Source organism: Venturia canescens, chromosome 1, assembly GCF_019457755.1.
Source record: "Venturia canescens isolate UGA chromosome 1, ASM1945775v1, whole genome shotgun sequence".
NCBI classification, from domain to species: domain Eukaryota; kingdom Metazoa; phylum Arthropoda; class Insecta; order Hymenoptera; family Ichneumonidae; genus Venturia; species Venturia canescens.
In genome coordinates, this window is record NC_057421.1 from 28,458,803 (window position 1) to 28,479,413 (window position 20,611).

General features: G+C 38.6%; 1 protein-coding gene and 1 long non-coding RNA gene across 3 annotated transcripts in view; both read left to right on the forward strand.

Moving 5' to 3' along the window:
• LOC122419185 (uncharacterized) overlaps window positions 1-19,479 on the forward strand; it is a 95,997-nt gene extending 76,518 nt beyond the window's left edge. The window contains exons 2-3 of the long non-coding RNA XR_006262843.1: window positions 591-630; window positions 19,343-19,479. This is a non-coding gene — a long non-coding RNA (uncharacterized lncRNA). The remainder of the gene's footprint in view (window positions 1-590; window positions 631-19,342) is intronic.
• Window positions 1-20,611, forward strand: part of twin (CCR4-NOT transcription complex subunit 6-like twin) — a 458,979-nt gene that overhangs the window by 110,868 nt on the left and 327,500 nt on the right. The window lies entirely within an intron of this gene.

The following is a 20,611-nucleotide window of genomic DNA, read 5'->3' on the forward strand; positions in this document are numbered from 1 at the left end:
ACAATTATGAAGAATGATGTGAATATGGAGAAGATGCTGAAAATTATCAACTCATAACTATTCTCAGCAAACAATTAAAAAATGACAATTTGTTCAAAGAATTGGTCTCAATTTTTGAGAATTTGGGAAACAACGCGGAAATATATTTTCGTGTCCAGCATCAAGTCAAGCTATTGAAAAAAGCTGTATGATGTTTCTCGTCAGAGTCATCCGACTTCCGATTAGCATGTGCCATGGGCCAAAAAAATCAAGGAGAGGGTTATGTGCAACATGCCTTGAAAAAGGTCGGAATGAGTCCTGGCTTCTAATTATCAAAGCATACTATGAGCGTACTATGAAGTCTCATTTCAGGGCAAAAAAAAGTAAAACAACCATCGCTCATGGTGAACGAATCGATTCACACAGATCTTCGGCTATAATTTAGAGACGAAGATATTGATAGTACCAGAAGTATTTACCGGCGAATGTTTGATTCTACCATTCGCGTTCCCACTATTTGCTTTGTACCTAATTTCCAAGACCGCTTTTGATGTCACGACCGAATAAAATGTAATTTCCTTCGACTAACCAATTATTTTCTGTTGTTTCAGGTAAGGATCAAATACTCAAACTGACTCGCCGGAAATAGGTGTGAGTAATTATCAGCCATTATATTTCCTATTTGCTTGCCGTTTGGTATGTTCTTTGCGAAACGTATAACACGAACTGTGGCTGAGCTACCAAGCGAGGTTTCTACTCTCTAGGAGAAAGCTAACTAAAACTGTGTAATCGTCGACGATTACCATCTACCCTCTCACTTTGGCTCGTTCTTGCGCTTATATGCCCGTTGCGGTTAATCCAATGATTCGTTATATGGCGAACAAATATTACGTATAATTAGTCTTTTTGACGAGTACACATTGCACTTACAATTCGTCAGGAAATGATCATTCGTACCTCCTCTACCGGGAAAAATTCATTTTTACTGCCTCTTCTTCTCTGCCATTGAGTTCCAGATTAAAAATTCACCATTCTCCAGAAAATAGAGCCCTCAACTGTTTGTTTGAACTCGATGATGCTGTTCAGAGTTAGTGTGGGGTCTCTTATTTTATTTTTTCATTTTAATTGAGCTTAGCTCAATGCATCTTATAAGTTCACCGAGTTCACCAAACCTTCATAGATTTACATGTCCGCCATTGTTCTGACCTAATTTTCTTACCATGCTATTTATCTTTCATTAACCAAGTTATTGGACCGTAACTCGCATATTGAAAATTTCCCTGATCCACGCATTGATTTTTGTAGCATCAGTAATATTTTAAATGTTTTTCTTATTAAATATTAAAAACATTTGTTTTAGGGTTTCATATTTAGGCACGTAGATCTTGATAGAATTTTTGACAAATTCAATGAATTTATTTTCCCCACGTCACATGTGCGAGTTTATATCTCAAGAAAGAATTTTTTTCAACCATATATTCTTTTGGTATTCACCGTTGAAAAAGGTTGAACCTAAAAGCGCGAATTCTTAGCATTCTTGAATAAACTGAATATAGGATAGAAATTTCCATTTGCGACGATTTGCATGAATGAGTCGATTTTCGGCTCTGGCCTTTGATCTTATCGTACCGTAGTACTTGTGTAATATGATTCGTTATTTCGGCGAGACGTTTGTGACTATTTCAAACAAAAATCGAAAATTCATGACCATTGCTGGGAATAAATTTTACTCAGTTAGTTATCGGGAATGTAACGAATCATCAAAGAGTGATAGTTCTGCGTTTTCCATGTCTATCCTTGGCGATGGCCCACACACCTTGTCACATTTGGAGCACATCGATCTATCAGCATTGAATTTGATAAAATTCCTATCCAATAATTACGATATATAAAAAAGTATGAATTCATGTCAACAAACTAATAGTCTCCAGTTCGGCGAAGCTCATTTTCAAACAATCGATCAAATTCGTTAGTTCTGTTTTTTAATGCAGCTGATCAAAAAAAAGAAACGAGAAATCAAAAGTCGAAATTGAAAGTATGAGTGTTTTATTCTGTATTTTTTGCACCGCCTTTTTCATCTTCCGTTAACTTTTTCAAGATATTGAGTTGGTAAATTCGTTGCAACATTTGCTATTCCGACATCGTCGAGAGCGGATAATCAAATATCCATATTGGATTTAATAACGGTGTTAACATTCACCTGGTGCGAGAGAGTACCGGTATCGTATCGAAATCTGTAGGTCTCTGTCTCTCCTCATTCTCCTTCCCGTCCCTTCTTTCTCTCCATCGGTGAGATGTCTGGGTACACACGATTTTTCTATGCTGCTTCGTATATATTCTTATCTACACTTCTAGTTCAAGATACAAATCTGTATATCTATATATATTATTTATTCACATAAATATAAATGTATACTGACCAACCATTGCTCATCTCTTGGCGTTGGTAGTTGACCTAGTTCAGACGTTATTGCACCTGTAACCTCGGTCCACCATTGATGCGCGAAAGACGGTGATTTTGCTTATTGCACTATCACTGCAACTCTTTTACTGCACTTTCTCTGTCCACGTCTTTTTCCCGTGACCATATCAGAACTCTTTTTACGATTGTTTGACGAAAAAAAATGACGTAAATGTGTTTTAATATTTTTTAAGATTTCCTCATTAAAAATGCCGTGATACTGACTTTGATATTAAATTCTGGAACGTATAAAACCTCCATAACAAAATAACACTGGTAAGAACGTCAACTATACGATTCGCGATATGTTCCCTGCGGTTTTAAAATAAATTGATATAAACCTTTTAAAATATCGGTATGTTACTGGACATGTAATAATTTAATTTACAAACTCTAGCATTCGTCTATGAATAGAAGCAACACTCACGTCTGTCAAATGTTTTTTCACCAAAGATGCATCGAAAATTCAACTTTCCGATTTCCGTGTACTTGTTAGCCTTGCCTTCGCCTAAGATAACAATTCTGCCCGCGATTTGAAGTAGTCTAGTTTCTCTTCCTGTGTGCGTAATGTATTATTGCTACAATTGCACTCGATTTCGTTAAATTCATTAAAATTACGCCACAAACCGGAAAACTGAAGATTGAATTTTTATTTTTATTAAAAAATTAAAAAAATATCGGATATATTTTCACGACTGATTTCCTTTATCGAGATTCTTGTTGGTTAACACTCTCACATATATATATATAATATGACAGACCAATAGTTTTTTATAGTATGAGTGTGCTAAACATGGGGGTTAGACCACAGGAAAACCGTCGATTGCATGTAGCTATAGCCGAAGTCGTTGTAGATGCACGAACGTATGTCAATAGTATATAGTTCGGTTCGACTACGATGCTAATTAGAAGCTGTAATCGTGCTTGGCATTTCTCCTTCTGGCCACTCATTCAGTCAGAAAATTATCGCCCACCCTCCATCGAAGTACGTGGCGCAACTTCGTCCCACGCTCGCTTTTACGGACATGATTATCAATGATCGTTACCTGCCGTCTCTCTGTGCCTATCTCTCGTTCGTTCTATTCATATACAGAAAGCTGCTCTCCTGCTGTACGGCTCATACTGTAATGTTGCGCCTCATGTGTGCCCTGGCTTGTAGCCAAGAGACTGATAATGTAATATCTGCCAGGGTCCACGTCAAAACGGACCTGCCCCACACACTGGCACATCACGCTTCAGGGCACTGGGTATATGCGAATCGAACGTGCTGCCCTCACGACACCGCAATTACCTCGTCAAATATTCACGATCCATCTAGGTCTCGTGCGCTCAGAACTAAAAAAAAAAATAAAAAAAAAAAACAATGCGTTATTACGTGGATCAATCACAATTTCCATGTGGTCGTGAATCATAACTTTTGTCATCCCTATGGGTCTTTGATGCTTTCCGCGTACGGATTGAGGAAAAAATGCTAGCAAAAAAAATGTTGCATGATTAATTTTCACTTTGGACGGCAACTAGTAGAAATTTCACTCATTTCTGATCGTATTGGAATGACTGATAGATAATCGATATGGAAGCGATAAATTCCGAAGGTAACGGTTGCACTTTTATCAAGGGAATTTCTATACGAACGGCGGAAAGAGACGATGGAAAAAGAAGAACATGCATAGTTCGGTAAAACCCTGAAAATAAATTTCGCAATGTTTTGGTTCAGCTCACGTTTAAAGTTAGTTCTCCTCAAATGGTAACATATGTCAGCCTGCTCTCATATTTTTTCTCTAGTTTGTAAGATTTCGAAATGAATTTATGTCAATTTACGCTGAGATTTTACAGTTATTGTCGTATTATTCAGAATTTCTTTTACATATAAATAGAATCCGGTGAGCGTACCTCTTTCAATTGTGATGGTCGGAAAGGGTTTACTCACCGTTGTTTACAGAGGGCTCGTATAATCGACAATATTTGTTATAACAATATAAATGACTTATCTAGTTAGCGCTTGAATCCCTCGGTGGCTCTTACCCTGGGACTAAGGCGGACTTCGATGTGGGAGAGACGTCAGGTTGAATATTCTCAGAGACTGGCCAGTCAATTAATTGATGATTTCTTCGACAGTTCCTCTTATTGTCCAGCCTAGTCGACGTCCCAGAGCGAAGACAGCGAGCGCGTGTTCCCAAGCGGCGATGAGAGGGCGATTCCCCTTCTCCGCGGATAATGATTTATTAAAATTTAGCATTTGGGCGCTGTGCGCCAAAGATACCCGCGAAAATTTGGATCGCAATTAACGACGAGCTCACAAGTTGTACCGATGTACTGATGTAACTGATACAACTCTTACTATAGAAATAATTTGAAGTTGTCGGTGTATTATAGAAAAATCCGAACAGAGTCTGAAGCATTTCAATAAAATTAAGGGATAAACATTGTAAGGAAACTCGGTAGTCAGCTTAATATTGAACTATCGAGAAAATCATGATAAATATTGAATCAATATAAAATACATTCGTACCGCTATTCATTATTTCTTACTACGTTTTGTTATTACTCTAGGGAAAAAATCCATTTTTTTTTCCAGTCAGTGACAACTAAAATACGTTGTTTTTCATTGTACGCTCTTTAATGTTATATAAAATGACCAATTTAGACTAGTTTTACGTGCCTCGATGATTAAATTTCACTTGCACATATCAGTCTGATACGAATGTATAGGAAACTGATGATGAAGGGTTCTATCAATATCAGTATACAGGGAAGGACAGGAGTGCTAATGGGTATACATACTTGTGGTATTCACGAATGCATAATTGTAGTACCTTCAACATTCAATACTGGAGTATATATTCCGCCGCACATCGCATACGAGGTGGCGATCACCGGCATGTGCCCAAGCCACGAAATATGTCTGTAATTAAACCCCATAATCCATGCGATCGCATGGCCATGTAGATGTCGCGCACATACGCTACACTTGAAGAGAGCTTAATAAATTTGCTGGATGCTCGTGAACGTATATATCTCACTTTTGCAGTTTCCTTAAAACCTTGTTATTAGCTTATGGTAAAAGGTTTAAAGTTCAGTTAAAACATAGTCTCTACTAGCCACTTCTTCATAAAGTTTCACTTCGTACCCGTTGACTATCGACAGTCTTGTTAAAATTGATTGAGGTAGCTGTTAGGGGTTCGGTCCAAAGAAAATTAGGTCCAAGTGGAGTTAAGATTTCCCCGTAAATGTTTTCCAACTAGAGCAACTATCGTAACAAGATTCATATCGAAAGGCACATGGCTGTTTGGCGATGCTTCTATATACTATTCCCACAGTTTTGGACCACGTGCACAGCTTCTGGATAACTGTCATCTAGATGCTTGCCTAAGTTCTCTTTCGGTTCAAGTTTTAATCATAGTTTACTCCACGTTTCGATTCATCGTAAGGTAGAATGTTGAAGTTTGACCTGGTTTCGAGCATTTTCCCAAATTTGATTACAGTGTACTATGACACCTAACATTTGATCATCTATCTAGCGTCAATATGTTTCCACTCATAACACTTCCAATATACACAGTCGTCTCATTCCAATCAACAAATGACCATACGATTTCAAAATGTCCTTAATCATGATAGAAATCATAAGATTCTATGATAATCCAAGACATGTCACTGAAAGGTGAACCGGAATTTGTAATAGGTCTGCTGACATGTTGCGAAAGTATCTGAATCCCATGCAGAATCAAGGTAGCCCCAGAAAACATTTCTCCGGTCTTAGTGGAGTCTCGACCTAAATTATAAGATTTTGAAGTATCTGACAGCGACGAAATAGATCAGACTGAAAGAAGTTACGTTGGATGGCTATTACTTTAATTACAAGATGAAGATCTACCTATGACGGAGAAATGTAATTCAAAGTTACGGAACCCCTTCGAGTTCTTCCTTTGGCACGCCTGTCCTTTTGTACGACGTTAACGGACTACATGCGGAAGGTTCATATATAGAGAAAATATTGTGTAGCGGAACACAATCAAACGCTATTTTAACACCGATGACCCTGAGTTTCTTCGATATATTGATGTAACACTGAGACAAATTGACCCAAGCCACTTTGCAATCTACTTATAATTGTTAATGGAGTTCGTTCAACAATTGTATGTCCATGGCAAAATAACCATCGAGCTACGATATCGAAAGCTACATGGTTCATTCCTGGTGAACAAATAAATTTTTCTCGTTGGCCTGTAAAGAATAGAATTAGAATTCAGTTTCTGCGGAACTGTACGCAGCTTGAATTTTATTTTTCCAAAACTTTGGTTTTTTCATGAATTCAAGGTAAGATATTCTAAAAAATATACAGGAAAATAATTCAAACATTTCACGTGTCAATCATTTCACGAACAATTCAAGTTGTTGTGTTCAAATTTTACAGTTTACAATGCTTCTGATTGCAGAATACATTATTAAAGATTTCTACTAAAGGCGTTGGTTTTAATAATTTTTCATGATTTGAAAATAATGTTCACACCTTTGTTACACATTCAAGATATGATCACGAATAGTGCGAATGACGAAGGGTATTTTGCAGTGGGGACAGGGTCTTGCCATTTCTGGTCGTTTTCCAACGAATAGTACGAGTGACTTGGCCGTTTGTGAATCTTGTAATCCATACGTTCCATGGTATAACCAGAATCATTGATACTGACCACGACTCCCACGAAATGGTATCGACAGTCAGCTTAAACTTATCGCAACAAACAGTGTGACTGGATGTCTCAACGGCTCAATTAGAAAGTTGTATCCGTTGTATGCCACGTCGTTGGTCAAAGGATTGAAGATAGAGCTGTAGTTTCCCGTCCGGTCGAGTACCCGATAGAAGACTCGGCTACGCCGCTTCGTGGCACGCGCCATTCAATATTCCAAACACATATATGATCAAACGCTTCTGTCTTTTAGTTGGTTTTGTTGTAGAACTCGATTATCTTGAATTTTTAGGCATCGCTAATGCTGGTCTTTTCTTTTTGCCAACAATATTATTAGAACGATTCTTTTCCGCTTCGGGCAATGTGGCAATAAAACTAACTCATCTGAATGATGAAATCGGAATAAGCTGGCGACGTGAATTTCGTTATGAAATCCCTCGAAAGATATTGACGCCGTGCTAATACGAAAGTGATTTTCTAAAGACTTCAGACCGAAAGAAAAGTACAATTAGGATTATAAACGATGTTTCTCTCCGTTGTGAATTACTCTATCCATATGTCGCAGCTTATACGACCCAGGCCAATATTCAGTCTACTCGCGGATAGACCTAGCCAGATCGATCTCTACAAAACCTCCGATTGGTATCATGGCGGCTGTTAAAACGGCTCCTCTCCTCAACTCCACGTCCATGACCCGTAAAACAGATAGCGTGCTCACGAGCATTTACGACCCCAAACACATATAGTTATATGTAAATTAGGCTTTGCACTCATCATATAGATATGGTTTTACGCGCATCTACATTATACTGCTTATAACATACATATATGTAGTTGAGTGCTTGGATGAGGTAGATATGGGTGTGGGTTATGGTACTTTCAAATAGGGATGCTATGTTATGTGAGATACCATGTTCGAATCCAGGAAACTATAGTGGTATATAAGATATGTCATGCTAGTGCTATGGTGCATGAGTAGGAAGTCTATTGCGAAAGATGGAGCGACTGTAAAATTTGCAAACAGCATCCTGATGCTTCTGGTGATGTTTAGGAAAGACGTCGTGTTCTCCTAAGCTCGTCATCGTTTAAATGGGAGTCATGAAAATTTCTATTTTCGCTATGCATTTCGATAACGGTTGCTTTATGATGGCGTGTTACACTCGAAAGATGAAGGTACATCGATGTTAACACGTCCAAGTAAGATCGGGGCAGCTTTTTTAGAGTGTCCAGAAGAAGCAGCGACGTAAAACTAAAAAAAAAAGCTGAATTTGTGATGGATGCGAATGCCTCTAGTCTTGCAAGATCCTATCAATGGAAATGCGTAGTACGTATGACAGTGCAGTCACATATCTTGTAACCGTATTTCTGTATAGATATTATATATATGTATATAGCGCGATATAATGTATTCACGCACGCGCAATGTTCATAGAGTGTTCATCAGCTAAAGTGCCCGAGAGCGGCCTCGTATCCGATTGAGCGCCGAGCGTGTTATGATTTAATTACCGGCGTATTATATCACGTTATTCAATTAAGCTCAGCTTCAATATATCGTCTGAACGTACGAGATGGGTAGACACAAGGAGAAGAGACGAAGAAGGATCCATACAGAGCGGATAAAGCAAAGTGGGAGAGAGACACGAGGGACCGGTTCCAGAAATTTCATTGGTATATGTTTGTATTCTCTTCTGAGCCGTTTCCTCGGGAATTAATTGAACAGATAATCCACGAACTAAGCTCTCACGGGCGACCACTTTTTATCGTTCATTGTTCAAATACACAATCGGTTACTTCTCATTTCTGATGAATCAACTATCTCATAATCGTCTCTATTCGCACAGAAGATGGAAATGTATGATATTGAAAAAAAATTACGTGTGCCGGAACGTTGACAGAAATTAAAGTGAAATGAAAAGCTGACCTTCTACTGAAAAAACGTCAACGTTAGAAAGTTCTTCTCATTACGATTTTTATAGCGACGACATTTCTCATTACGTTCATACCGAAACATCTGAGCCATGACACCTGAAGTAGTCAGCACGGAATGAAGCGGCTGTCCAAACTTTGTACGAGGCAATTTTTTCGCCTTCTTGGATAAACATTTGACGAGGATGTCGTAAGACAGGAGCTCAACCCTAGAACAATGGCAGGTGACCTACATAGCTCGCGGAATTTAACACAGCAATAACACTTGGAAAGGAGACATATGTATGTACACGTATAGGATGCAAAACAAATATCTACATATCGTGCGATGAGTTTTGAGTTCACGTCATTCACCGAGTATGCTCTGAATTAGGCAGAGGCGCAGCCTCCCTTGGTATCGCCTCATCCAGCTGCCTCATGGTCACTGTTATTTTGTGAACTGTTCTGAAAAATATATATGAAATTTGAAAGGTCAACCGTCATCGCACACAAAAACATCCTTACGCATCGTACTCTCGTACCATAGTTTTAGTATTTCTTTCGACTCTCGCCCAATTTACATTTGTATTCATCAAGTTATTCCATATATCGACACATACAGATATGAATGTATACTTGTACGTGTACATGGCGTAAAAATCTTTCTGCACGTATCATACTCGGACGTATGTGAAAATCATCCACCATACCAACCGTATCTATTTCGTATAAAAAATATTCCCAACATCTCGCTACGCTGTCACTACGTATCTACTGCAATCTTCCACCTGTCGTTACCTCTCACGTGAGCTACGTACCATCGTTTTATTTGCCATAACAAACAAAAATCACGCTCCACCAGCTTTGTCGATTGTATATACAGTACGAATGAATATCGACAGGTATCTGAAGTCAAACGCATTTTGAAAAGGGTTGAAAAATTGTATGTTCAAATGATAGAATGCACAATACAAAAAGTCAAATTGTCATATTATTTTCAGGCATAACTCTGATAAGAAAAATGCCAAATCATGATTAACGTTAAGGTACCTCTAATTGATTGGCTATGAACAATGTTTGCCTACCGTTTATTGATTATATCTCCCACCGGTAAATTGTTTTCAAACTATTAGATCTGGAAACACGAGATGCGATTAAACAGTATAATCGGTTGGTATTTAATGATAAAAATTTTCTAATGCATGGGTTTACACGCACTCCCTGTGCGTCCCTTATTCAGCCAGGTAAAAATTCCCTAGAGGGTTTACTACAACGACGCCAGTCATATATGTGCAATCGAGATAGATAATACATAGTTCGACGCAAGTTAAATCGATTACTATTAACTGACTGAAATATAGGGCATTGTGCAAAATTACACAAGCGCACTGGATGCACGACAGAAGAATTTTTTTTTCAATGTCGTTGTATTAAGAAATCATAGCAGGTGATTAACGATTCCACCGTCTACACCGATTATAAATGATGTAGAGCTGAGAAGTTGATAAATTCGATGAACTTGGTGAGTTTTCGGCAAAAGTCTCGCTGAAATTTTGATGAGATTTTCTCGCTTTTCGAAATACAGGAGACGTCTAACAATTTGCTAAGCTAAGCGGATTGATTGGATCATACTTGAGGAAAATACTCGTCGTTAAAAAGTTTTTCGTTGAAAATTATTCATCCATTCCGAGTAATAATATACATCAAATCAGCTTTCTCGCTTTTTTAGAACAAAAAGAAAAAAAATCAATTGTTTTTCAAATATCATGGAATTTAAAAAAAAATAGTAAAAATTTCCAAAGTCTTGAAAGCATTCTTTTTAGCTGTTTGTGTGCAGATGTATGTGCGCACGCCCGTGTGCCTCCAAACATAGAGTTGAATGATAATTGAAATAATGAATACTGAAAATTTTTCGTGTTTTGTGACCCTTTTACCTTCCTTCTGACACTCATAAAAATAGAAACAGTTGGTTTGAACAAAATCGTGCTTTATAGGAAATCAATCCTTGGAGAGCAATATCAGAAACTCCTCGAGAATGAGCGAAAGAGGTTCACGAGAAAGAGAGATCAATAGTGGTTATCGATTAGTACCATGATCCTTCCTCCTCCGGGTGTTCTGACTAAATAGCCTGGAACTTATCTCTTCCGAGGTCGCTCCATTCGACTCACCCGGCGAACATGTATATACCTTCATATCGTTCTCGTTACCCTTGCTTTCTCCTTCTTTCCTTCGCAAGCCGTGGGGTGTCCGCCAATTCGATTACGAAAACTCTCGTCCCGGACTTTCCAATTTTTGAATCGAGAAGAGCCTCCGATCCACGGTGGAATGGAATTGTGCCATATTGCATTTCCCAAATGTAAAGGAACTCCGTGATCTCCCTGAAGCACAAAACCCCATTGCACTTGTACCATGTATGCTGTCAATATTGTCCCCTCACTTTTGCCGTGTATATCTCTGCGCGTGATATGTGCCTTAAATCCCAGTATGCAAGCCTAGCCCTTACGGCTGGGTTCAAGGACGGTATTGGGGGTCGGAGAAGAGAAGGAGAGAAGACGGTACCGTCGCCTGACGTCCATTGTACGTGGCATGATTTATGAGAAGATCTCCGGAGAGTACGGGGAGACCGAGAAGGGAATACGAGCTATATGAGTACGCGGTAGTTGTCTGTACACAGGTAACTCTAGCACGTAAGCTAAGGCAGCTTACGTGCACATCACGTGTATTCCCCAAGCTCAGCAGTCGTCGCTGAAAATGTGCTAGGAAACGGCGGAACTGCGCGCGTGTTAGCGGGGGTGCGAGCGCTCTGTGTATCTACGTGTAATACGCGTTGTGCGATACTTTGTTGATATTGCCTCCGACAGAAAACTCGAGAATCCGTCAGGTACTGTTATGTATCTTGATACCACCACGAGCTCACCGAGACTTCAGAATACAATATTCGATGCACCTTTTCTGTAACGTGGCGCTGGTGAGTCTGATGGAATTAGATTATGGTCAGGTTGAAATAAGCAAGGAGCTCTATTCAGCGATAGAACCGCAACGCCATGTTTCGTGTAGGCGACTTAGATTTTATTTGAAAGATAACCATTTTCGTATTTCACGGCGTTACTCAAATTATTTTTTTTTATTAAACAGAAAATTGAACAAAATGACATGTCAATTTTACTCCCACTACAGCGAATTGTTTTATTCAGAGAAAATATAGTCTTGGCGAAGGCCTCGGGCCAGCAGACAACAGGGCTGTCAATGTACCTATCCCGAGACTCTAGCGAATCTCTTCATATCTTTGTGTTTAAAATATCATTGGATGTAAGAAATCTTGGACAAGCTAATTGGTTAAGTTTCTGACTTTATTCTATTAACAGAACTATTGCACAGTGCTATTAGAGGGGTGTAGTGAGATGGCGTATTCTACTCCACGTCTCGTCCAAATCTGCCCCAACCCTTCTCGCCAAATCCCTTGCCCTTGGACATAGGGCCCCATTGTACTCCCTGAACGAGGCGATGTGTCCTTAGGCATCTTCTCAAGTGTAGGTGATGACGTCACCAAATCTCTCGCCTTACGAGATAGCATCGAGTATTGCTTTCATGATGTAAATTTTCTTTATAAAATGTACATGTTCACTTTGAATCGATTTGAATGTTTGCGAGATTTTTTCATTTCCCGAATACTTTTATACGTGTTATTCGAGCATACTCGATCGATACTTCAAATGGTGACAAAAGCTGATTCTAGCGATATCGAGAAGATTTCTACAAAATCCAGATTTTTATAAGAAATAAAAAATAAATTCAATGCGATCTATGAATTTGATCCGTTTTTTTTTTGGTAGGGGAAAATAAAAATTAGGGGATTAAAAAAGTGACAGGAAATGAAACGAATCACGAAAATCAAAATAGAGAATTCCGATCACGATAGACAGAAATATCTCATTTCTGCCTTCAATATACACATACAGGTAATATCTGGTTCCCTACGAACTTGCATTGTTATCTTTTAATTACGAACAAAAGTTCTCTTTACAATAAACTTTAAAAAAAAAAAATCTAAAGCTCAAGTTGCCGAGTTCACGATGTTAGTCAGAGAAACACTTAGAAAAAATTTCTCTTGAGAACACAATCCGACTGGGAAGGGAAAAAAGTCGTTTTGGAAACAACGTACTCTGGGTTATAAGACACTCGTAAAAAGAAAATTCAAGATTAACGGAATAAAACTGAAGGACATCCTTCTAAAATTCCGTTGATTAAATTCGTTAATATCTGCTGTGCCAGCCCAGTGGTATAAAAAAACAACTCTGAAACTTTTTCAAACTTTAAAAACTTTTCGTGTATATAAGTCTAGACATGTCGAGTTTCTAGACCCTCTAAGAATTGATTCTTATGGGTGATAGATGAACTTTCAAGGAATACGTTGATAAATAATCGATGACTGACAGAGAAGACCGAATGGATAATCATTGCCCATTTCCGGTCTCCCTTTACATTAACGACGTCCATGATTTTTCATGGTAACTATTTTCTATAGGATGTTACATGGAGCACGAATTCTGTACGAAGCATTCCCTGATGAATTCCAGTATACGAAAAAAAATCGCATTTGCACGATGGTTTTTGACGGTTAAAAAAGTTTTTTATATTTTTGCTCGAATTCAAAGGTACGTTTCTGGAGGTCCAAATTTCTTATAAAAAGAATTGATCATTGAATCTTTTTGTTTTTCCTCATGTCAATACGTTCTGACCAAATTACTGTTATTGGGTAGAAAATAGCGATCTGTTGTATTGTATAATCTTTCAACGATTGAGTAAATTGCTTGCAAAAATCGCACAATGATCGCTGGAATTGTACTAGAAATCGGTAATGCAATAATGAGGAGAATTAATTCAATGATTAACTATGTTTTGTGGCTGTTAGGATTGGGTGAAAATAAACGGAGCAAAGCTTTAGAACATGCTTATCGATTCCTCAGGCGAGATAATACACGAGACCATTGTACGCTATACATGAATTTTCTTCACTGGTGGTAAGTGGACTATGTGTTTTTACCTCGCAGCACGGGAGCACGCGATGCAGCATTTTTGACCCTCCTTTTCTCTTCACTTCTCTACGTCCACGAGTTCTGCTTTCACAAGGATATTCTTTCGTATGGGCATTGAATACAAACAGTATATCTATAGATAAATGTATAGATTCACGTTTGGCAGAGCAATGCTCGACCTCCCAGTTTATCTGCTCTCTTCGTTCGCCCTCTTCCCCGTGTTCTGCACCATGCGCCTCATCGGTAACGGCCCAAACTCTCTTACGGCTGTTCACCACCCGCTACTTTCGATCTAACGGACCTCTCCGAGGGTTTATGCAGATCAAGCGAGCGTGACGTCCGTACACGGCACGAAAGCGCCTGTGTTAATTTATACATACACATACACGTTTATATTGGGGTACGCATACACGCATATACATTATACATCTAGAGAATGGAGCATCACTGCAAACAAAATAAATACTCATACGAACATTCCAATCTTACTTATAGAGCACAACAAAATGACGATCACTATCACACACTTGATCTAGAATTCTCACATTGAATTTCAATGTGAGTCAATGAAAAAGTTTTATTTACCGCATAAAAAAATAAAAATTCTCACATCCAATCATCAAATCGTGATGCCGAAACATCCTAAAATTAGTAAGTCAGTTTCTTTTATACCAGTAACATGGGGAGTCACAATGTCGGATTAGATCGCAAATTCATAGTTCGGATATGAGTCTCCTGGACGAGGAATGCTCTCCGATATTGTGAAGCTCGGGTAAGTTGAGATATAAAAAATACTCCGCTATGCATTAATTGCCCCGAATAGCTGTGCATACTAGAAGTTTTTACTTTCGGTCATACGTAGTGCAATACCGTATAGATTACCGAGTGAAGGCGATCGCCTTCTATGTACGATCGGCTATGTACGCACTCTTAAGAATGCAAATAAAACGAGTAAGCGTCGCAGAGACTAGCGGGAGCTGTGGTAATATCGAATCATGTAATTAGAATCGCTTGGTGAACGAGCATGCCGGCACTCAAGTTCTTTTCGATAAGCCCGAGGAATTAATTCACAAGAAATAATCTCATCGTCGTCATCGCGTTTCTCTGTACCTGAATAAAAACAGAGAACATTTGAGCACTTTTCAGCAGTATTCAACGTCTATATATTTATATAGTGAAAATTCACGATCCACATACCATATATTCACTAGTCTACAACAGATATAACGATGATAACGTATCGAGCGGGCGTGGCTGTGCTGTGGTTTGAGATTATACGACGGACCTTATGTGCGCCGAAGTAATGCTTTTCTTACACAAGAATGAAAAGCTCGAGGCGATGTTAGGGCACGCGTCTTGCTTGGTAGCTTATACCTTTGGCTTCTACTTGCATTCTACCGTACGTCAACGACCACCAATATTGGCAAATGCCACTCCTCGACAACGATCTAGGAAAATGATTTCTTTGCCAGCTGTTTTCTCTTTGTTAACGTTTTGGGTAGCAAGGGATCAAGAGAGAATCAAGTTTGTCCTGGGTGAATGTGATTCTCGAACGAAAATGAGAATAAAACTGTTGATAGTAGGAAAATTTTATCAAATAATTAACTGCACGTGGCTGTCAGTAACATCTTTCCATCGTATCAAATAGTATCTCGTGATGTAGAGAATCGTTCCCTGGTTAGTTCGCTTCTCGTTTTTAATTGGCAGTTCTATGCGCACTGCTGTTACTCGGACTGCACATGTTGCATAAGGAAAGTATTTCAACTTAGCTTCACGTCTAACGTTGCTCCTGTTCCACCCAAGCATCGTATGTGTGAAATTCTTATGCTTGAGTGGAACACTTGCGCAGAGAGGAAAAAACCAGTGCCGACATTGAAGAGGAGGAAAGTCGACTGGAAGGGCTCGACAGTGGAAGAGAGTGATTTACCGCAAATTGCCCGTACCGCCAGACGCATTAAGGTATTGGGAAATCGAATGTTCATGTGGCAACGTCATGTGCAACGTAAAGAGCACATGATTCTCATGCTCACGCAGTTTTTTACATAGTGGATACTGACTTTTCCGATCATACATATGTGCCCAGCATGTTCGCAAATTGTGAATATTGCTCATATGTACACGATGGAAGAGCTTTGTCTAGAATCATTTTTTATGCTAGTTATGTATTTGTGCCTCGCCTATAGTGGCATTCTCGATGCTCAGAGAAACTGACATAAGACTGCAACCGCTTTTGTTGGTCACGTCGTAGTCGTCGCCGCAAAGCGTGATCGTGCCGGGCCGCCTTTCTCGTCGATTCATCACTTACGTGCTTTGAGTATTCATCTTCGATTCGTAGTCGAAACCCTGCGCGTTCTTTCATTCTTTTTCTCCCGCTCTATCTAGCGTCCGGACGTGTCGCTCATAAATTAATCTGTCAATCATTTTGAAAAAATAGTGCGTGAAAGATTGATTTTACGTACTTAAAAAGAAGTATTACTCCGTAATGAAAAAAGCTGTAACACGGAAATAATTACTCTTTAACACAGCGAATTTCACCTCAATCCTGTTTGCCCGATTTCAGTTCAGTAAATCATGAAACTAGTGAATGAAAAATGTGAAAAAACCTAATCTGTCAATTCGAGGATGGGGTTTCCCCGTTGAAAATTCACATTACGCGCTGTTATAACAAATTTTATCTTTAAAAGCCCCAGTCAGACTTTTTATTTTCTATTTTACTCCAATTTTATTCTGTTTTCATAGTCATCAATAACGTACCTACCTAAATTTCATGATTACGAGAGAAGGGAAAAACAAGAATTCGAACGACGTGCTTTTGTTTTATGTTACGATATTCTCTTTTTAATGAATTCACTAATTTATATCGAACAGTTATTGCGTCGAAGACAGTATGTTATCGCTCTCGTAATAGGTTTGCCATACCGCAAAACGTTGTGGTTTGTGAAGTAATGTGACATCCGACGTGTAAACATCATGCAGAAACATAGGAATGAACCGTCCACTAACTCCCAAATAGTTTTGCATTTCGTTATCCATGCAAAGTCCTTTAGCGTCGCAATAAGCGAGTACGGTTGTTTTTCTTTTTTACTTTTCATTCAACAAACCACAAAGCTCGTCGAATACTGCGGCAGTGGAATGACGCATGACGAAAATCTATCTGAAAACTCATTGTCGTAACCGTCTCTGAGATTAATGAGTTTTATGAAATAAACCACGCTACATACATATTGTGGTCATTGATAGTTTCAAAACCTGGATACAGTTGCTATGTGGACTTAGGTATCCCACTTTCCTCGATGGTGCAGTCATCGAGAGATATTATGACATTATCCCATCATTTTGGGATAGTGTCATAATAGCGTTTTCAAGAGCTGGCATCGATGTCTTCATTTATCGCTATTTAAGTGGTGTATTAAATTCTTTGTGTGCCCAAAATATGGAACTTTTTCTGAAATCAAAAATTCTACAAAATCGTGTACGCCTTTGAAAAAATCAGTCATGACTCGAGTAACACTCGCTGAAACTGCATTATTTGCAAGATACCTACAGTTTCGAATAATCAGAAACGTTCTGTTACGATTTTTTTCTAGGGTTATTATGTTAAAAGTTGCAGAGTCGCATGAAAGCTAAGGAAAGTTTTTTTGTATAAGGAAACTTTGTTTGTACGGAAGCCTTTCACGGGAAAAGAGTAGTGTGAGCTTGAGCGGTTCGAACGAAAAAATCGAAATTTCATTGTTGACCAAAATGGATATTTAAAATATAATGCCGATAACTTAATTGGTCTACTGTATTTTTTATTAATAACCTTTACATGTTTCCAAAATCAGTTTGTCTGTAGAATAAAGGATATACCGTGTACTTTTTCAATTTACATGATGTTTCAACTACGTTAACCCTCATTTAAAAAAAAAGCAAGAACGACGACTGATTCAGTCACGTTATCGACGTTGTTGATTAATTAGAAGACTTGATTCGAGAATTAGTACTTTTCGAAAATCAATACTGTATAAGTGGGAAGCATTGCTCGTTGTTTTACGAATTTTCATAGAAAAACGTAGTAGATCGAATTGAGTTCCACATTGTCGGTTACTTTTGCCAAAATGTAATCATAGTTTATTCCCCCACCGATTTTTACTCCAGACCATAGTGAAATTTATTTACACATAATAGGAGATGAAGCAATTCGGTTTTCATCGCGTAAAAACACAAGTGTACATAGAAAGGCTTCGAGCGAGGCTGGGTTTGTTCATGAGCGGCCTTTGTACCCACGGACTTATACCATTCATCAAACATTATTTAATGATAGTCGTAAGACATATTTGTGATCAAGAATGTTAATGAAGGCCGAGTTTCGGTTACATTGCACTCGGAAACGGCCTTACTAAATTAACTAACTACAGAAAAGTTCGTTGCAAAAATCGTGTGAAATTCTCTGCGCCGAGAATGCTTACTGCTTCGGTACTTAATATTAAAAAATTGACACATGATAAGGGTAACCTACTTTTCAGCAAAGAGATACAAATAAGCTCGTTTGTTTTTTCTTAGACTCACCAAAATTAACCCCTAAGCTCGAGGAAAGCACTCCTCTGTTGTAATTTCAGTAAAGTACAGTGCAATACTTGTATTTCTATGGGCAAAAGTTAAATCAGTGAAGAAAATTTCAGTGAGAGTGCACGCCCTCTTTCCTCTCAATGAACGGTGCTTGGACACGAATCAACGGCGGGCTCTACTTGCACTTCAGATTTTATCGAGTGGTATATGCTATAATGTTTACTACTCTACGAAGCACTGCCGGTCGTTGTTTATACGAGTATACCTCTCTCAGGTGTCTACGAGCGTTAAATACACACATCAGCGAAGTAGCCGTTTGACCCGCAAAATTCTATTGAAGGTTTATCCCTGTACGATATACTGAGTAATCTCGCACATAGTCTCAAAAGAGATCAAGTAAGTAGGATTTTGTGGCTTTTGAGAATCCATGATAACCAGTTTCCTGGGCTGGGCGTACCGTATATTTGTGGCGGGATGATGCTCTTTCCTTTTAAAACCACTGGTATACGCGTTGCAAAGACGTCTCTTTATTTGTGTTAACATTGCAAAAGGAGATAAAAGTAGAGCGGAAGAAAAAAAGCTAGAGCTGGGGAGAGAGAGAGAGAGAGATCATAGCTGAGGGTAGGATTGGTAAATATTAAAATTCGAGAAGAACCGTTAATCGCCCTATTTTATTACTTCTTTCCATACCTAAGATTTGACGTAAAATAATTTTCTGTTTTCAGGTATGTGAAGAAAATGAGTCATTTCTGCTACTATTGCGGTGTCATAAAAGTAAGACAAACAGTTTTTATCAAATTTGGTATAAAATTATCAATGAAATCAATAAAGCAATCGGTATTGATGATTCCCGTGGGTTTCATTGCGCATTGCTATTTTTGATCGAAGCTGCAAATGAAAATCTCGTATATCGGAAACGGTTGGTTTACCGCTAATTTACTCTAATGATGCGGCAAGTAATAATTGATCTACGAATAGATAAAAAAGGAGAAAATCTCGGGGATGAACATGCTTCGGTTCACATTACCTTGTGCAGAAAATTCGATAATATTCATGTTTCGCATCAGTCATGAAGAATGTGTCAGGGATGTGAGAAATAAAAAAACAAAGACATAAGTGTTCTGATTTGGGAATAGTCCGACGTTTTTGATGTTTGTGAATCATGTAAAAACCAAAAGACATCGAAGCTGATTACGAGAGGAGGAAGAGTATGCGTTTCGAGGTACCGTTTTTAGATGAGCTCGTTCTCTTCTGCCAGTCGAAGCCAAAGATGCTAGTCAAATTGCCATGGGATCGGCTAAAGTGCTCCTTTTTCCCTTTTTTTTTCTTCATACTATTATTTTTCATGCCGTCTGTAATTTCATTCTCGCCTTTACTCTGAAATCTATACTTTCAGTGTCTTTAAGTTCTTTTCTTGCTGATAGCTATACGTCTATCTTGGCTCCTCTATAGACTCAACGATCGCATTGCATGCGAGAACTGATCGCGTTGAATAATATTTCGATCAAGATGAAGCAAAAAGAAAGTGTAATCAGGTTGGCAAGCACAAGCTCACTGTGCTCGACATAGTTACTTCGACTACTTGTATTCCATGAACTTTTACGAGGCTCTCAAATTGTGCATTGTATGAATGCTTTGGATATAGGTTTTCAACCCGCCCAATCGATCTTCGCCGGAAAGGTGTGTTTGATGGTTTCCCGTACTAGGTCTGCCATTTTTTTTTATCGCACAACGACGAAGGCTGCTTCGATCGAATCGACTTTTCGCATTACCCAATAACGATACATACACCTAGGAGAATGTATGTTCCAGGTCTCTAAGCATACACATTTCTTATCTCACCTACGTTGAGCTAGAAAAGAGTAGATGTTTCACAAGATACTGAATACTGAATGTGCTTGGTGGACATTGGATCGGAATTTTCTGAGTGGTCCTTAACACTTTTTTTCACAATAAGATTTTAAGGGGAGGTTTCTGAGAAATTGAATAGAAAT